This window comes from Grammomys surdaster, unplaced genomic scaffold (genome assembly GCF_004785775.1).
Source record: "Grammomys surdaster isolate TR1022 unplaced genomic scaffold, NIH_TR_1.0 189, whole genome shotgun sequence".
In the NCBI taxonomy this organism is placed as follows: Eukaryota; Metazoa; Chordata; class Mammalia; order Rodentia; family Muridae; genus Grammomys; species Grammomys surdaster.
The window spans coordinates 2,849,432-2,868,468 of record NW_021604634.1 but is presented as its reverse complement, the minus strand read 5'-3'; the positions used below and the strand labels follow the sequence as shown (position 1 = coordinate 2,868,468).

At 49.1% G+C, this 19,037-nt stretch overlaps 1 protein-coding gene across 5 annotated transcripts in view; it reads right to left on the bottom strand.

Moving 5' to 3' along the window:
• Znf516 (zinc finger protein 516) overlaps positions 1–19,037 on the bottom strand; it is a 90,107-nt gene that overhangs the window by 46,218 nt on the left and 24,852 nt on the right. The window lies entirely within an intron of this gene.

Here is a 19,037-nt window from a genome sequence, read left to right as displayed (position 1 = left end):
GTCAGTAATCAAAATTAATAGTTCATGCTAAAATAAGTAACTTCTATCTCACCTCTATCAAAAGAGTAAATCGTTAAGAAACCCTACAGAAGTGTGTTTATTGACAGGAATGTGAAGAAAAGGAGGCTTCCACACAAGAGGATGTAAGACAACACACATCAAAGAGACGGTGAATAGGAGGCAGAGTCTGGCTGGATCTGAAGTCCACCGTCCCTGAGTTTCAGAGGTTAACAGCTGACAGTAGCTAAAACACTTCGGTTGGTTCCAACACTGAGGAGGCAAGCCCTCTTAGGAACATACAGGGACGAAATGCAGAAATACCCCAACAGCTGAGGCCATGGAACTAGACACTCTGTGGCAGCTACCCTGTCCAGGGTACGTGTACAAGTGCTGGTGACAGAGAAGCCACAAACCATGCTACCACACTTATCTGCCCTACAGTTTTACATTTTCTCTCCCACGTGGACTCCTTGCTCATATGTATTCAAAGGGATCCCAAGCACCAGCCACAGGACTGAGTCCTGACTCCAGGAAGGATGCCTCTGACCACAAGGTACTGTGGTTTTCCTTCCTGTTTCACTGTGTCCTCAGGGGTCAGAGTCAAACGTACACTAACAATGACCAAAAGATAGTGCCCAAGCCTTGCTAAGTCTACACAGCATCACAGAGTATGTATGACCAGTCCGTCTCCATGCCTATCCCACCAGAGAATAACAGGCAGGTCCTCCCTGGGTCCTACCCACTACATGACAACCACCCAACCCTGACTGCTGACAGCCTAAATGCTTATGTCCAGTGCAGAGCAGGATATGATGCTTCGACAGAGAGGGGTGGGGGAGGGAGGGAGGGGGGAGAGGATATGAATTAATTCACATGTGCAGAATTTTACAAAACATCAAGTTTTTCATTTTGTCTAGCAGGGTGCTGATACCTGTCTTAATCAAACACACAATGTCTCTTCCTAAAGAACCTTAGGTACCAGCTCCTCGTGTGCTCTGGGTACCCCTGAACCTATTCACTGCAGTGAGCCGGGAAAGAAACGAGCAGCCAACAGGGGGAGCACGTGCTGCAAACCACTGGGTATGGCAGGCGTCCTCCAAGCACCCTCCCAGGAACTGCGGATTCTGAGTGCTGCATGACCACAAACACGCCACAAGGTAGAAATCTGAAAGTGACCTTGAAACACACATGGAGCTGAGGAGAGAACCCACACGACCCAGGGCTGGCAGAGGCCATGAGATGGACTGGGACGAGACTGCTTGCCACAGAACAGTTGCTGCTTCTGTTGGAAGGGCTTTCCCCTCGAGGCCTGCTGTTATGGTACATGCTTAAGCATGCAGGGGAGAAGCCCCCTACAGGTCTCTAGGAACCTAAGTGAACACAGGCAGGCCAGGCTGGACAGCGCCCCCTACAGGTCTCCAAGAAACCTAAAAGGACACAGGCAGGCCAGGTTAGACAGCGCCCCCTACAGGTCTCTAGGACAACTAAACAAGCATATGGAGGCTAAGCTAGGCAGCCTCTGCAAGGCATGCCTTCCTGGTCCTCTACAGACTACCCAGCAGAGCCAAACAGCAGATGCAGAGCACAAAGCTCACTGGCCCCAAAAGTAAAGCAAAATTATAAGCTTCTTGACCATGCCTCAAGGACAAGCCAATTTAAATAATTTTATCAAGACACTTTATATGGCTGTATAGTTATTTACAATGATGTAATATAAAAGGCAAATGACTCCTAGGAAGCACCACCTTCTTCTCCCAGACATTACTTTATACCTGAAAATGCTAAATGAGAAACATATAAAAATGTGAATGAAAAAGTATGTACGTGTAACTTAAAGACAAAATTGAGTATAAAAACCTTGTACATTTAAAGAATTAGCAATGAATTATATAGTGATAAATTACGGAGAAGAAAACCACAATCTTGGATGTGAATGGACCCGAAGTAACTTCAGTTCCAGTGTAGTAACATATGTCCATCAATGGTGTCTCACTCCATTCAGCTACCCAAAAGAATTGAAAGTCACACCAAAAGCCTTAGACAAGACTTGGAAAAATAGCCACAGGCAAGCAGGGACCACAGAGGCAGCCCACAGGGGCACCTAGAGTAAACAGGAACCTTTGCAGCATGAAGACCTACAGGTGAAGGTGCAAGTGCAGGTGCAGGTACAGGTGCAGGTGCAGCAGGTACAGGTGCAGGTTCAGGTGTCACCACCAACACGTGCTCCAAAGACACCTGTTCAGCCTCAGCCAGGGGTCAGGTGTGGACTCCTACCTCTGCGACTGCACTACACAGCTAGTTTGGTCCTCTGCCCCTCCCCTATTCTGTACCTCACACTGATGGTACATCTCCTACCTGCTGGGGATATAAGGAAATAACAAACAGAGCCATGAGTACCCAGAGGACCTACAAAAAGCTCTGTGTGGCTTTGCTCACCCACTCCTCCCTACGCCCTAAATGCTCAGTCTGACTCCAACCTTCCCAACCCATCACAGTTGGACACCTGCCTTCACCAGCCCAGAGATGGTAGGAGAGGGGGAAGCTTCCATTTTCTACCTAGCCATCCCCCAAACTACCTTACAGCTCTACCCAGGACTATCAAGTCCCATAAGGAAGGGGAAGGCACTCACTCAGGGTAGGGCCTCTGTGCTACAGGTAGTACAGCCTTCCTCCTCAGTAAGAAGACCTGAAATCAAGTCCAGAAGACCCACCAGACAGGGCTTCAGAGCACTACCCACCAGACAGGACTTCAGAGCACTAGCCACCAGACAGGGCTTCAGAGAGCTACCCACCAGACAGGGCTTCAGAGCACTACCCACCAGACAGACAGGGCTTCAGAGCACTACCCACCAGATAGACAGGGCTTCAGAGCACTACCCATTAGACAGACAGGGCTTCAGAGCACTACCCATTAGATAGACAGGGCTTCAGAGCACTACCCATTAGACAGACAGGACTTCAGAGCACTACCCACCAGACAGACAGGGCTTCAGAGCACTAACCATTAGACAGACAGGGCTTCAGCACACTACTACTGAAGAGAAAGTAAGAGCCGTGCAGAAGTGAAGCGTGGCCATAGGCAAGCCCACTCACCATCAGCCAAGGAACGCTGCATGGGGAGCTGGCCACTCTGACCAGAGGCTGGGCAATGCTCCTTCTAATGCAGGCTGGAGACCAAGGCCTTGTTCCACCACAGATCCTCATGGGATCACTAAGGGGCCAAACCAATGTATCTCTGAACTCGTTTCTGGCTACAGGTACAAACTGCTATTAATCAGAGGTGTCGATTGCAAAACCAACCATAGATGCTGATTGCAGATTCTGATGGCTTAGCTGAAGCAATCACAGTGGTGTATGCCACACAACCTAATGTCCTTAAAGCCCAAGGTCACAGTGGCGAGGACAGTCTCCAACGATTTAGCCATCACATTCTTAGCTGATGAGCAATGGCTCGCATCCATGTGGTACCTGTGACTAAGTAGGGTCTACCAAACAGTCAAGACCATCTGGTTAGCCAGAACGTCCACAAAGCACCTCAACTAGCCTTGTCAAACCAACAGATGCTAGCTGACTACCTAAGCCAGGGCGACTTAGCAGTCCACAGCTACACAATCATGGGGGTGGGGGTGGGGGGTTTACCCGAAATGGTGTGTTCTGCTGGTGTGAGGGCAGCAGGCTCATGTGACACACTTTACGGGTTTTACATAATATATACCTGTTTTTCCCAAGGTTATTAGACAAGCAAGGCTCTGATGTTTTGTTTTGGCTATTTGGAATTTTAAAAGAGATTTCCAATAGGCCTCTGCTCTGTGCTTAAGTTTCTCTGGAGGCACAGAGAATACTGTTTAAGAAGTGCTATGTATAATTTCTAAATAGTACATATAATTTCTAAATAGTGTATTTCATTTTATAAAAGCTGGATAATTAGTCTTAAAAATAAGGCAAAGTAAAATATTAATGCATCTTAGGTAAAAGCACATGATAGGGATGAAGAGAATACGAAGAGAAATACAGAAAGGAAAACACACAGCTGCACTGTGAGATAATTTCTAGACATAGCACAACCCCAGCCCAGGCTGGACGGCACCAAGGTGTCACACACAAACAGCTTCCTCTGACCCTTTACCACCTGGACAATGACTCTCCCTGGACCTAGGACCATTAGGATGCCACACCCCAGACAGAGAGCTCTTCCTGTTCCCCCGTCACCCAGCGGACTCAGCCAGGTGGAGTGACTGGCCAGGTACCACACTCCACAGACTGGGAACAAAGGGAACTTCTGGGCCCCATACCAAACACATATCCTTTTGATGAGGAGTCTACACCCCACAGCACAGATACGTCACTCCCTACTCACCCTCGCACTGATCATCAGCCACAGGTGGACCTGGGGTCACTCTGAGGCTGGGAGGAATGGAACCCAAAATGAAACCCTAGCCACTCGTGGGAAAGGCAATGCATTGCAACTGAGCTACATGCCAGTTACAGAACAATGTGAGAGTCACTCTCAGCACCCCAAGACTGACCACATCCTCCCCAAGTGTCCACCTAGAGTAACCACAAGCACAGCACTCGGCTCCTAGGTGAGCAGAAAATGCTTGGAAAAGCAGGAACTGAGCAAGTGAAGGTGAACAGAGGGTGCTCCATGGTTAAAGGTGAAACTGACCGAAAGCCCAGTTACAAATGGCATGCTAATCATGTGTCGCTGGACCAGCTGGACAAGAGATGCTTCCAGAAGACCCAGATGGAGTGATGCTCCACCTGTAAGAACTGCCAAGCTCCCATGAGGAAATGACATCTGGGATTACAACCAGTGTGACTGGGCTCTGAGCACTAGGGCAATCCCATGACCCTTTTTTCAATCACAAGTATAGTCTCCCATGATAGCATGCACCTCCTCAGCTAATCCTGAACCCCACCATCAACCTAAAGCTGTCCCAGAGTATAGTACATAGTTATCTAGGAAACTACCTCCAGGAAAGGCACAGCACACAGTCACCCCCACCCCAGGGTACAATGTCACAAACCTCACGGAGACTTCCAGCCTTCATAAGCCTCTCCAGCTCTTACCATGAGCCCAGAACACCTTAACTCGGTCAATAAGGAAGAATCTGATTCTTGATACGCCTGTACCCTGCAATTCTGTGCCCTACACCTAGTCCCCAAATACCTCCAGGACTCAAGCACCCAGGAGTGAACCTATCCTACCTGCTGCCCCTGGTACAGCCTTCCTGACAGCCCAGCCACTGACATAGACTACCTCAACCAACACCCAGTTCTGCCAGTCACTCCATCAACATATGACCCTAGAAACATAACTCCGCCCCTCCCCCTCCCTGTTCCTCCATCTTTAGCCTGCTGTCGTGGTCATGCTATGAGCCCTACATGGCTTCTGTGAGTTGGATTTAAAGGCACACCAGCTGCACCGTTCAGCACTCAGGACAGATGTTCAGCATCTCAGAGGTGTTCAGTGTCTGACTTCCAATGAGTGAAGAGCATGTGAACAAAGTGGCCAGAGAAACCTGCTCACTGACACTAGCAGCATTTGGCTCCATCAACTCAAAGGGACAAAGAAGCAGCTTGGGGCAGTCCTGAGACGCAGCTGTGACTGCTGTACTTCCAGGGCCTTTCCGCTTGCCCTTGACCAGGTCACTCAGCACAGTTAAAAAGCCTCATCCAGAGCCATGAGCACTCACAATACACAGCCAACACATTCAACATCAGGACACTGTAAAACCCAACTTTACTATGGACTCCATATCAAGTGGCACTTGCCGAGTGCTGCTGAGTCATTCATACTTCTAGGTCAAAAGTGTGATGAACTAGTTCAAGCTACTCTACAGACTCACCCAGTGCTCGGGACGCTGGACCTGCTGGGAGGTATGTGCCCGGTTACTCCTCTCGTTCGCATGGAACTGGGAATTTATCGCAAAGACATATGCAAGCGTCAAATGCCACTCCAGTGAGAAGCACACAGGAAAGCAGAACCCTCCTGGAACCGGCACCACGCCCGCCCTCCTGAGACTCAGCAGTACAGTCTGGAAATTAGCTTTCCCTAACTCCGACTTAAAAGCGTCGCAACGTTTAGGATCTACTCAAATGAACAGTGGTTTCTCAGTTTTGAGGAGGGGGTCTTCTAAGACCAAGAAGACCCCCATCCCCAGGCACAAGGCCCTCCCCACACAGAGGTGCAGAACAAGGAAGTGGGGTCTACCAGGAGACCCTGAAGTTTCCCCTGACATCTGAAACAATACTTTTCTGACTAGCTGACTGCAGCCTTGTCCTGGTTTGTACGCACATTTTGACGTGAACTTCATGACAGACAGTCCAGCTGAGCTCTCTGCCTGCCAGTGGAACCAATACAGAACAAAGGCTGCATGGGGTTCCTGTTGTCCCCAAAACTAGCAAAGTTGACACTATTTATAAGAATGTCACCCTGAGAAAGGAATGAGAGGGCGAATTTTCAAATGTGTTCTGATATTCACTCATTTCCTGAGCAACCCTGCACCCAGTGTTTGTCTGAACCCAAGCTGTAGGAGGAGAAACAAAGGCCTGGAGGAAGAAGACGGAAAGCCAGGGAACCCCAACATATCTGCTGGAGGAGGGGAACAAGGACTCCATCTCAGCTGCTGGGGGAGGGGGAACTGGGACTCCCTCTGACCTGCTGGGGGGACTGAGAATAGGACACCATTTGACCTGCTTGAGGGATAGGGCTAGGACTCCCTCTGACCTGCTGAGAGGTAGGGGGAAGGAACCAGGACTCCATCTGATCTGCTGGGGGAAAGACAGAGCCACCACTGCCATCTGCTGGCTTAGAAGTAAAGCTAGAGCCTGCTGCCTTCAAAGCTCTGTCTACTCCAGGAGTTACTGAGTTCCGACTCATTCATTAACTCTGTTGGGTTTTACACTGCTTGCTCCAGCTTCCCCAAGGCCAGGTGACTTGTCTGTATCTATGCCATTTTGAAGCCTCTTCCAGACAAAAACTGGGTTTTTACAGAAGCCTGGTGCCTGCCAGCTGTGAGAAAGGACCAGGAACATGGCCTACTGGGGGTCAAGGAGGCCCAGAGAGCCAGGGCAATACCCCACCAGCGCATCAGTTTTTAACACAGCTCAAGCTAGAAAGCAGGCTGAAGAGCACCAGGCTTGTCTATAGAGGCAGAAGGACAGAGGCCCTGGGACACAAATCATACAAAAGCAGGGAGCTCTGCTCAGCATATCGTTGGGCAGTTCCGGGAACTCCAGGAGCTGGAGTGGGTGCAGGGTCCAGCACAGCCCACAGGCCATGTGGGAGCTGCCAGTCTGTGTACTGCAGGACACTGTGAGCTTGTTCTCCGGGAGACAATGAAAGGGCCTCGCAAGTCACACTGCAGAATTATGAGCCATGAATTAAAATACATCATTAACATCTTGGGCAAGCTTATCTGACTTCTGTAGACAAAACACATATTATCTGAACAAATGGGGGATGCCCTGACAACAATGAAGAGGCCCTCTCCTCACAAGCCATTCTGCACAGGATGAACAATTGTGGTTCAGTGTCCCCAGACTAGGGTCCCTTGGAGGTCCATGAAGGGATGTATTCACTGCTGTGGAGTGTGCAGGCCACAGGGCTGGGCCTGCAGGCTTCTGTATCCTCAGACCATCAAGAATCCATTATGAACAGGAGTCCTTTCCACCCCAATAGCAAGACCTGAATGCAGGCACTGCTTTCCTGAGAGCCCTCCTCTACTCAGGACCAGGACACAGACACACAGCCAACTGCAGAAAGGGCAGCAGGGCCCTGGGCAACCCTGGCTTGGAGGTATCAGAGAAAAGGAGCCAGGGTGTTTCTAAAAGTGGGCTCAGCCATGCTTTCCTTGGAAAGAGAGGCAGAGGGATGAAGAAGGCAGAATTCAGTTGTCTTAAACAGGATCTCCATTTAAATTCTAGCAAGCCCCACATAAATTCAAGCTAGTACCATCACGCCAACACCCAGACATAGAGAAGCATCCACACAACTTTCTAGGAAACTGGTCTTTCCAGCAAGACCTTTCTTTCTGCACTTCAGACCTGGCGGTGGACACTACAAGCAATCACAGGAAAACACTCGAGGTCTAAATGGGACTCTATCTTCCAAAGTAAACAAAGGCTGAACAAGAGGGTGTGTGAGGCAAGAAACCTCTGTGCCTTTTTCCTTAATATGAAAACGTGGTCACAGCCTAGGAACCAAGGGTTACACTCAGAGAAGCTCAAGAGTGAACAAAGATGGGTATTTTCTTCCCTGCTACCTACTGGGACAATAAACAGACTTTAATCCAATACAGGGTTGGAGTTTTGAATCAAAGTACAAAAGTATCCATTATGTATACCTACCGATCTGTCTCTGCTCTGAAATCAAAGACTTCCTGTGAGTTGTTGTTCACGATTTACTATTTTCTAAGTCTCCTATCAGTGACTTGTCACCAGGAAAGTAAACATCACACAGCTAACACACAGTTAGGACAGCAGGCGCCAGGCTGCTCCGTGAGGCTCTTCAGATAAGTGCATGTGTGTCTGTCCCTCCCAGGCCATACAGAGCCGTGCTGGGGTTTGACAGTAGCCCCAGTTTCCTAAAGCAGCTCCCAGCAACATGATCTTTTAAAGGTTTCCATGAAGAGCCTGAGCCCCAATTCCAGGCTCAGAAAAACCACTCCCCAAATCTGGGCAGCCTGGATGGAGTCTGCCGTTGCAAAGGACTGTTTAACAGTGCCCCTAAGATTGTTGGGCTCCTCTGCCATTGTGATACTAGCCAGTAGCTCAAACACTGGCATCCTCCCCCGTCATCATGAAGACCAAAATTGCAAATAACTCAGGAATGCGGAAAACTGGAGAGGGTGTGACACCAGAAAAAAAAAGAAAATTCATAAATCTTTTCAAAATCTATTTCAAAAATCAGGAAGTCTTCACTGAAGTTCAGGAACAGGTTAAAGTGGCCAAGAGCTCTCTCACAGAGCCTCACTCACAACAGAACCCTCACCACCCCGTGTGGAACTACCTCAGAGAACAACACCTTTCCTATCAGTTCTGATTCTCCAAGAACTACATCACTTACCCCAAGCAACAGAAACTTGCCTGACTCCAAGCACTGCCCTGCCTGCAGCCTCTCACCTAACGTCGACCCCTCTATCCCCCATCAAAAACACAAGCTGCTGTGGCAGATACAATCACTGACACAATCTCACTCCTCTGCATCCAAGTCACCAGCACATTACTGAGAGAACTGCTGGAGCACACAGCAGACAACTGTCCACAGCAAGCTGCTGGGCTCCTGCTAACGCTCACCTACGAGGCAGGCCAGTGAATACGAGACACCCCCAAATCCCTTCATTACCCATTTCTCATGAGAGACAGAAACCCTCCAGTAATCAGTTTACTGAAATCTCAGTAAGAACTTACACATCTGATGCAAACAATGCTCTGAATTGAGGACATTTGTAGAATAGCTGAAAAGCACGTTTTACCAATCTTACGTCTTAAGATTTTGTTTGCCATTATGCAAACACCAACCAATATACCCTGAAGTCACAAAAGGACCGATCTCCCAAAACACTTAATTATACACATATTGCAAATACTTCTCCCGTTTAAATTTTCCAGATTGGTAGCTGCCAAGAGTGGTGGTAACGTGACCCAGTTTATCACTAACACGCACAGCCCTTCTGCAAAGCAGCCAGAGCCCTGAAAGAGGGAGATCCATCAGGGAACGGTTACAAAGACTGATTCCAGAAGAGAACACGAGGTGACATTTTGTGGGATTTACCGTTTTCCCTGTCTAAAAGTACACCTTCAGACATGTTTACTGACACACTGTGGCAAGTTCTAGCTTTGAGGATGAAAGCCCACCTAGACTTTCCTTGGGACAAATCAAAAGGCTCAGCACACCGAACATACTTCTCTGTACGGCTCTGTTGTGTTCTCCCACCGCTAAATTTAATGTGAGCTTATACACAGAAGAGCTATAACTGCTCTCACAAAAAATAAGAGTGTGCTCACGGAAGGCATCTGCCCAGCTACAGCTTCATGGTAAAGTAAATGTAAAACTAAAAAATAAGGCTGTTAGTTTCCAGGTGCTGAGCTCTGCCCCGCAAGCCATTAAATGACATACTTTCATATGACTCAGCAGGACCTGACATACAGAAGGTTAGATATTGTGTCTTAACTCTGGTCATGGCAACCACACCAGCTGCTTGTGAACATTTCCCAAGAATCCAAAGACCATGTCACCCTAGCCATGTGACTATATAAGGGCAGTTCCTTCACCATGACAAGGTCAGGACTGTTGTGAGTATATGTGATTTAATGGTGCACACATCTACTCTATGTCATTTAATGGTGCACACATCTCCTCTATGATGTCACTTAATGGTGCACACATCTACTGACACCACCATTCCCCTCACTCTTTTCCTTCACCTGCCCCACCCCCACCCCCTGGACACGAGAACCTATGCAGCCCTGGATTCCTCTTCTCTAGCCTGTCCAATGCAAATGTTGTGAGGAGATGTGCAAGGTGCTGCTGGGATACAGGCAGAGCTTAAACATATGCATCCTGCATCCAGCAAGGTGGGGCCTGAAGGTTGGGGCTTCCCAGCCTCTGCCACACTCAACAAGCAGCTAGCAGGAAAAGACATGGGAGCTGAGGGCCTGGGAAGCCATGCCTGTTTGCAGTCATGATTCTATGTGGTTCGTGACTATTACTTACATGAGTATTTTGTGAAAACAAACACATGCACTCCTAACTGGCAACAGAAAAAGTAATCTGAGCACACCACAGAACAGGGCCACTTGTCTATGAGAGAGAAGATCTATGGCTGCGTATGGCAGAGGCTCGTCTCTGTAGACAATGGGCAGTTCACCTGCCCAAAAAAGACCCCAGCTCCCAGTGTCTGCCAAAGTGCTCATGATTCTGTAATAACAGGAAGCACCAAGAGGAGAATCGCCTTTGCCTGGACACTCTCAACCTGCCTGGACTCCTGGATGAATGTGCAGGGGCTGTCTCAAGGAAGATGAGCCAGTCGGATCTGTAATGAGATGCTCGAACACAGAACATGTTTAGATGGCTCTACAGCAAGGCTTCCCGCCAAGTACTCCACCAGTGCATTTCCAGGATTCTCTCAGCACTGAGGATGGAGTTTAAACCATCACCACACATCTGTACGTGAACAAACCAAGAGCCACTCGATTCACTGTGTCAGTCTGGGAATGACTTCAGTCTCTAACATGGGTGCTCTGGCAACCCATTCCTGCCCAAACATATCAAGGCACTGGTTTTTATTTCCTGTTTTATTTCCTGCTGGGTTTATTTTGTTTTGCAAAAATCACTTTGTGCCACTAAGCCTGTGTCCCTTAGAGAGTGCTGTGGACTTGGTCCAGCCCGTTCTGTATACCATAGGGAAAGTCACAGAAAGGGGAGCCACAGGTCTCCAGCTCCTGGATTAAAGTGACAGAACACCAGAGTGGCAGCCTGTAAATGTAAACACACATAGCAGACAAAAGATCAGCAAGAACTTCCAGGGAAGCTGGCATGTCACTGTGTATATACATCACATAGAATAGAACATGGCTCTGGTGTACAAGAATCTCCCTTCTACAAAGTTTTGACAGGAAACTGCATTCCTCATTCTGTCTAGAAAGTCTTGACAGGAAACTATAGAACTCATTCCTTCTACAAAGTTCTTGATAGGACACTGCATTTCTTACTCTTTCTAGAAAGTTCTTGACAGGTGACTACACTCCTTGCTTTCTCCTCACTCACTGGACTTCTCTACCGTAGGCATGCAAACCACATGCTCACATGGTCAGTGCTCAGATCTCTTCAGGGAAATTGTGCAGACAAATTAAGACTGTGTCTTTCAAAACCAGACCCAAGGGCTAAAGACATGGCTAGGTCAGTAAAGGGCTTGCCACACAAGCATGAGGGCCCGAGTTCAGACCTCCAGCATCCCCGTGAAAAGGACTGGGCTTGGTGGTGTGCATCTATAGTCCCAGTGGGCAAACAGAGACAGAAGGATGAATGGATCTTGCTGAACACAGAGCCTGGCCAGACTGGTGAGCTCCAGTGTTACAGAGACCTGTTTCCAAAAAGCAAGAAAAAGAACATTTGAGGAAGACACCAAACTTAGCCTCACATATGTGCACACACACACACACACACACACACACACACACACACACACGCACAGAGAGAGACAGGGAAGGGGAGGCTGCATGAAACCAGTTTAACTGAAGCCTACCCCTTATTGGGTCTTGTGCATGGAAAAGTGCTGAGCACCAGCTTCAACCTAAGGTTGTCCTTTCCCAAGACACAATCCAGAGTTAGAATCTAGAGAGGTTGTCTCCATACTTCAAACTGGCTTCCCAAGGACACACTGGGAAGCCACCTGGCCCCCCTCACCACCTTGCTGCTCCTCACTGCATCTCTGCCACAAACACTCTCAAGTACATAGGCTAAATGTGTAATGGTCACCTCCCTTACAACATAAGTACCACTAGCAGCTGCTCTTGCTGAAGTACCAAGTCCTTAGAGAAAAGCCACCCTGAAAAGAGACTTTTCAAACAGCAAGCATGATGAACCAGAGACACTCACGCTGTCTTTCTCTGGTGCTGCTAAGGGGCAAGCTGCTTCTTGTGTGGGGTCCTGACCAACGAGGTTCAAGGGGAACTACATCCCCCAGAATAACCCAGAAGGGAAGCAGGGCCTAGCACCACAGAGAACAGAGACTGGAGACCCATCAACAGCCCGCCAAAGCAGCACTGGTAAAGAAGGCACAGCCGTGAACATGTAACTGCGTACACATGCTCCTGCCAGTGGACAGACATGTGAAGGCAAGGAATGTGTTTGCGGGCACCTATAGCATGTGCCTGCTTTTTAAGTGTGTGCACATCACATGTTGGTGTAAGTGTGAGCACAACTTAAGCAGGTCACACAGAGGTAAAAAGACTTTCATTCCTGCGAGTGGATCTGCTCAGCAGCCACTGTGGGCTCTGGGACGATGATGGTTCATCCTAACACCCCACTCCCAGCTGCTGCCTCTGGTCCTCCTGTTTCTGAGATGGTCAGTTATGTCCCTCAGTAGATAGCTCCGAATGTGCTCTGGCTTCTCCTCTGTGACAGTAGATACACTGAGCATCGCTATGCTCTTCCCCGGACTCCAAATTTCCCTGAAAGCAGTGTTTCCCTTCCCAGAAAGAGACTCTGACCACCAGGGGGAAGCAGGAGGCCTCCACTGTAGCCAGGGCAGTCCTGCTGTTGCTCAACCCAATGTGTGGATTCCTAGCAAGCATGGTCAGTGTGCACACACTTGAGACTCGGATGGGTAAAACTTTCTCACAATCCAGCAAAAACATGCTCAGAACAGAATACCTTCTCCTCCTGTACTGAAGCACCCTCTGTTGAATGGACCAGCAGCCGTGCCTTCTCGGGACCCGCTACAAAGAGCTACAGCCTTCTAAGGGGCCTCCACAGCACTAGAACATGAAAGAGCACGGGAATCAGAAAGGCATGCAGGAACTTTTCTTGGATAGCAATGGTTTCCATTACTATTTTAAATGGTGCAGGCCAGCTGCAGTCCTGAGACAGACATGATAGTGGTCAACCTCCCAATAACACACACCAGCAACAGGTAACCATGTCAGCCACTGGAAAGAGGAGTGAGCTGTTAGCATCCACTGGGTGGAGTCTATTCTGCAGAGGACCTTACTGAAATCCTGCAGGAAGTTCTCACTGCCTACACACCATCCTCATGTCCAAATCTCTGCAACCTCATCATTCCACCACTGTTGATGTAATGGTGTAAGCCCAGAACACACTCGATCACAAATGAACTCTGTGTCTACAACACTCTGTACTGAGCTTTCAGCTTGAGTTGATCCAACCATTCATGTGCCTGGAGAACCCAGCAAGAGGCTAAACCCACCACATTGCCAGAAGTGAAGCTCCATCTAACTGCTGTCAGCAAACTGTGTCCAGCAAAACACACAACACAAGGATCGTGTCTGCTGAGATTTGAGCCTAGTTTAGATGACAACACTCGGAGTGGACAGTCTGAAAGTGTTCCTTGGGGCTGTGTCCCCTCCACCTCAACACTACACCTCTACCTTCCAGAATCTCCAAGTTCCATTCTCTACACAGAGCCTGCTGAGGTGTCCTGAGAGAGAGCCTGGGCCCCTCAAATGGACGTGATCTGAATATAAATCACCAGCACTCGATTATCACTCTGGTCATCAACCAAGCAAACTACAGCTGCACAGCTTGCAGACCCCAGACTCACACAGTAGAAGCAGGAGATCACCATGTGTCAGCCAGCACACAAGCTCAACTGTAAATCAGGACAAAGCTGCAGGTATCTGATGGGCTACCTTCTCCCTCATCTTTCCCTCATCTGGGTGAGCCCTATGGCTTGTGAAAGGAAAGTAGACAGCTTACCTCATATTACCAAGGACTAAGGGTTTGGGTTGATGTGGCTGAGGACCAGTGACAGGAGCCCATCCCTGAGAGGGGTTCCTGTCCCACACACCAGAACCCACACTGTATCACTGTCAAATCCTTCCTGAGGGACAGGGAGATGCCTCTCCTTTAAAGGAAGTAATGGGCCAATCCAAGGCACACTAAACAAGGCTCTTCAATCCTTCACTGGCAAATGTTCCTGGGACTATATGACCAAGGCAGCCAGAAGTTTGTCTGTAGCAACACAATCACCATTAACGAGTGGCACCGTCTTTTCATGTAACCAGGGATCATGACAGTTTCCCCTAGTCACACAGTACCAAAGAGACTGCAGAGGTCAGAATCTAGCCTATGGAGGGCCAGGTGGGCTGCGCAGACCATTCAGATGCCCAGCTTAACGAGGCCTGTGACGGGAAGGAGAGCGTGGTGGGGAGTCATGGTCACCCACAATTTCACTTGTCATGAACTTATTTGTAGGACAATGAACGTTTTGCATCAGCAAAACTCAAAAGCAACATGAGAAAACAGACCCCAAAGCTTACAGCCCTGGTCCACGTGGGCTCCCAGGTCATGCCAGTACTCTCTTGCAGCTCACGACACTCCAACGCGCGAGTACTCAAAGTCCACGGCAGAGCACAGATGTAACCATCACGGCAGGTCACAATGAGATTCAACAGGCATCTCCCCAGAGGCCAGTGATGGCTGTGGCGCTCCACTCCCTGACAAGGCCACTGCTGATGCACCCCAGCTCTACCTCAGCATGCTCCCTTACTCCTCTCCTTATGTCAGGCTCCTGTACCCAAATCCAGAGGGGACACATGCAAGCTAGTAAGTAGCTCTTCTGTCTCTTCCCATCCTAACATCTCTCGGGTTTCAACTAATTCAACATATCCCTTACTGTATCTATTTTCTCAGTAATTCTGTCACCAAAGTATCTTGGCTGGTACACCTCTGGGGTCACACCTACAGAGCTGAACCCCCATGTGACTGGTCTAGAGCACACCACAGCCAAGGGCTAAGACCAATAACATCATGTCACCTGTTGCAGCTTTTCAAAACTCAGGCGTCCCCATTCCAATCCAGCCACTTGTGAACCTAATGACACATCCAGCTCTCTGAGAGCACAGTAGTCACCCTCCTCCATCATGGCAGAAAGACTAAACCCTACACACCTGTCCTAAAACATCCCTTCAGGGGGAGACCTGAATGGCACATTTAAATCCCAAGATAAGAAGACCCACCAGGCAGATACAGTCCATACCCCAAAGGCTGGAGGTGCAAGAAGGGCAGACATCAACCCTCAAATGACCTCTACCACTGTTGCTCTCTGCTCCACAGACACTCCTCCCTCAGTCTGCACCCCAAACACTTTGCACCTAAGACTCTGAACCTGACCAGAGAGAGTCACATGCAGAGCAATGCAAATGTGGGGAAAAGCAGCTAATCTGTGCCAGGCCAGGCCCGTGGCAAGCTACCTTGATCATATACTGTCAGTGTGGCTGTGTCACTGTCACCAAGAACACCTATAAAACAGGCTGCTGTGGGCTCCTCGACTGGACTTCCTGCACACACCTCACGTCCTTGGCAGACAGGCTCTCCTCTTCCTGGGGGCAGCCTGTGAAGCAGCATTCACATTTTTGAGGCCAACCACTGGACACAGCTCTATAATCTGGATGCTTCCCTCTTCATTGGTCCAGGTGTGTCACTGCTCACACCCAACATGGAGTCACTGTGGACACACATCCCCCAGTAGTGAGGACACATGCCCCCAGTGGTGAGCTTAGAAAATGACATGAACATAATCTTCTCTAAGTAGATAATAAAATATGTCTAACTTCTTGGTGATAAAAGTATATACTGTTTATTTGCATATGTGCTTGTTGAATAAAAAGTCAGGAACCATCAAGACGTCCCTTCCTCTGTGGAGCCATGAAATGTTTCTTTGCCTGTGGGCACAAGAGTGGAAACCCCCAAACTGAGTAGAATGACATACTCTGCAGAATCTCAGGATGGTCAGGAATCTAGGTAGTACTGCTAAGAGATCCCAGAGTCTCAGAGAAGGAAGAAACACCCACACACTCCCCTACACCTGGTCATTTCACATATATGCTTAAAAAGACTTTTTCTTATTTTGTAGTCTATGTATTTTATAAGATTGGTCAATATTGGGAAAGCAGGCAGAGCCAAGTGGAACAAGATAAGATATACCAAGCATTATCAAGAGTGACAGAGAACCTATGCTACAGGCAACACACAATTACAAGTGTGTGTCATGTCAGAGGACAACCACGGCCTCCTCACCTCTGATCACCTTCATGGAGACACCAGCCTCGAGAACCACACATGAGGCCAGAGCCATGTCTCCTCATCTTCAGTGCTGGGTCTTTGAACAACTCTGTCTCCTGCTCACTAACAGGCCCCAGCACCTGAGCCCAACAGTTGTGTGTCCAGAGCTGACTTCCAATCTAGGACACCCAGCCCAGGTTTTACAGTCGCAGACGGAAGAAGAAACACATAAGGTTTTCTTCTTTGGCAGCAGAGCAGTGAACCTGTACTCTAGGGACCTCAAGGAAAGGCCTTTCTAAAATGATTTCTGGAGCTACAGAACTGACCTCCATCTCAAATACAGCAGTACCCGGAGCCTCCAGATCAGCAGCCTGGCAGAGGGAGGGACTGGCATCTCTGCCAGTGCACCTCAGACGTCCCTTCTAAACCACTCCATGATGGAAGACCTGGAGGGGACTAAGCTCAAACAAAAGCACCCTAGGGTGGGTGGAGCAAGTCCCCATCCAGTCTCTCCTCCACCCAACAAGAAATGGACCTGAGAAGCTCAGACTAGAGCAGGTTCTCACACCTGGGCCAGTTCTCGTTGTAATGAAGACAGAGTGAAGAATGACCACAAGCCAGAGAAGACAAGAGAGAAGACAAGTGAGCGGCCCCACAGGAACAAGAGATGGAGTACCATCAGACAGGGAAGGTGAGCCCCGAGTGCCAGCCAAGCTCCTCAGCCACAGTGCTGGATGAACCTCTCAGTCTAACACTCCGTGGAAGGTCAGAGGTCGTGATGTGGAGGCTGAGTGAGTGGGAAAAAAAAGTAGAGACTTGGCAGGGGTCTCTAACGATACAAACACAGTAAAACAAAACGCCAGTGTGTTCTATCAGGTATACAATACCACAGAAGCAGCCTCAGTCAGAAGGGATTTTTGGGAAATGTGCTCTTTCCGACAGTTGTCTCCTTACTTACATTACATGTTAGCAGGGAGGTTAATCAAATAAAAACACAAAGATGGGTAAGAGATGAAGCTAGATTATGAGTGTTTCCAAGGAGACAAGGCCAGGGCTAGATGAGGAGTCTACACCAGGCCTAGGACCTCCCTCTCTCCCTCTGCACATCACCTGAACCTCCACCAAACCCCCAGAAGCAGCATCTAAAATACACAAGAGCCAGTAGCCAGCACCATGTGTCACACGCTGTTTTAAACACACAGCTGGGATGGGCTTCAGTCACAGAATGCACAAAACAAACAACTACGTCTGCACCCCCGAGAGCCCAAGCATCACCCTTAAAATAATTATTATCATTCTGCTAGTGTGAGAATATAAGAACTGGGACCAGAGAGGGAACACCCACTGCTCTGTGTCACCCGCTCAAAGTGGCTGAGAGAGGGTCTCTGACAGGATCTGGAGAGATGAAAGCAGAGCACATCTCCTGAGAACGAGGCTGTGAAGTAAGGGGAGAGGCAAAAGGGAGCCCTGTGGGCAGAGGGGAGACTTCAGAATCTGGGGGTGACGAGGACATAACTGGCTAAGACACACTCATGTACACACCCTTCTCTGTATGACACTCACTCCCAGCTCAAACACAGGAAGCACAAAGGCACATGACCCATACACCTCTGAAGGCCTTTAGATTCAACGACTCCTCTCCTGCTTCTAACACACTCACCCAAGCCTTGATGGAAACTGCCAAACTCTCCTAGAATTATTACTCTATGAGATACTTTACTCACACCACTAATGACATCTATCCTCTGGGGAACCTGCTCACAGGGGTCTCTCCACTCTGGCCTTCCAGATGCTCCTGGCTAATACGGGGGAGACTGAGACAGGGAGCAAACATATTGGCTTGAGTAGCCAAAGATGACATAGTCCCTCTGGAGTTCCACGATTGCTGTTCCTTCACAGCTGTGCCCCCTGCCTCGTGTCGACACCCTACCACCCTACCTCCAGCACAGGATACACACATGCCCAGCTAGCTACTGGCAGTCAGGAATGAGGCAGGCCCAACTTCTAACAAATTCAGTTGGCACGCACCGTGGTGTGCCCAAAATAATCAACCTGGAAAGTTGGCAGGACACAAGAGAGAGGCAGCTAACCTGACTGGACCATAACTGCATGGAGAGAGGGGTGATGTAATCGAGGAGCCCCAAAGGAAGGGGGAGGGGCCCGGCAGAGTCGCAGCATGAGGGAGGTCATGCCTGCATGGCGCAGCTGAGTACTGACACGGGAACCAGAGCAGCCAGGGGTGCTGAGAGACAAGCAGAGAAGAGGTCATTCATGCTAGAGGCTGTAC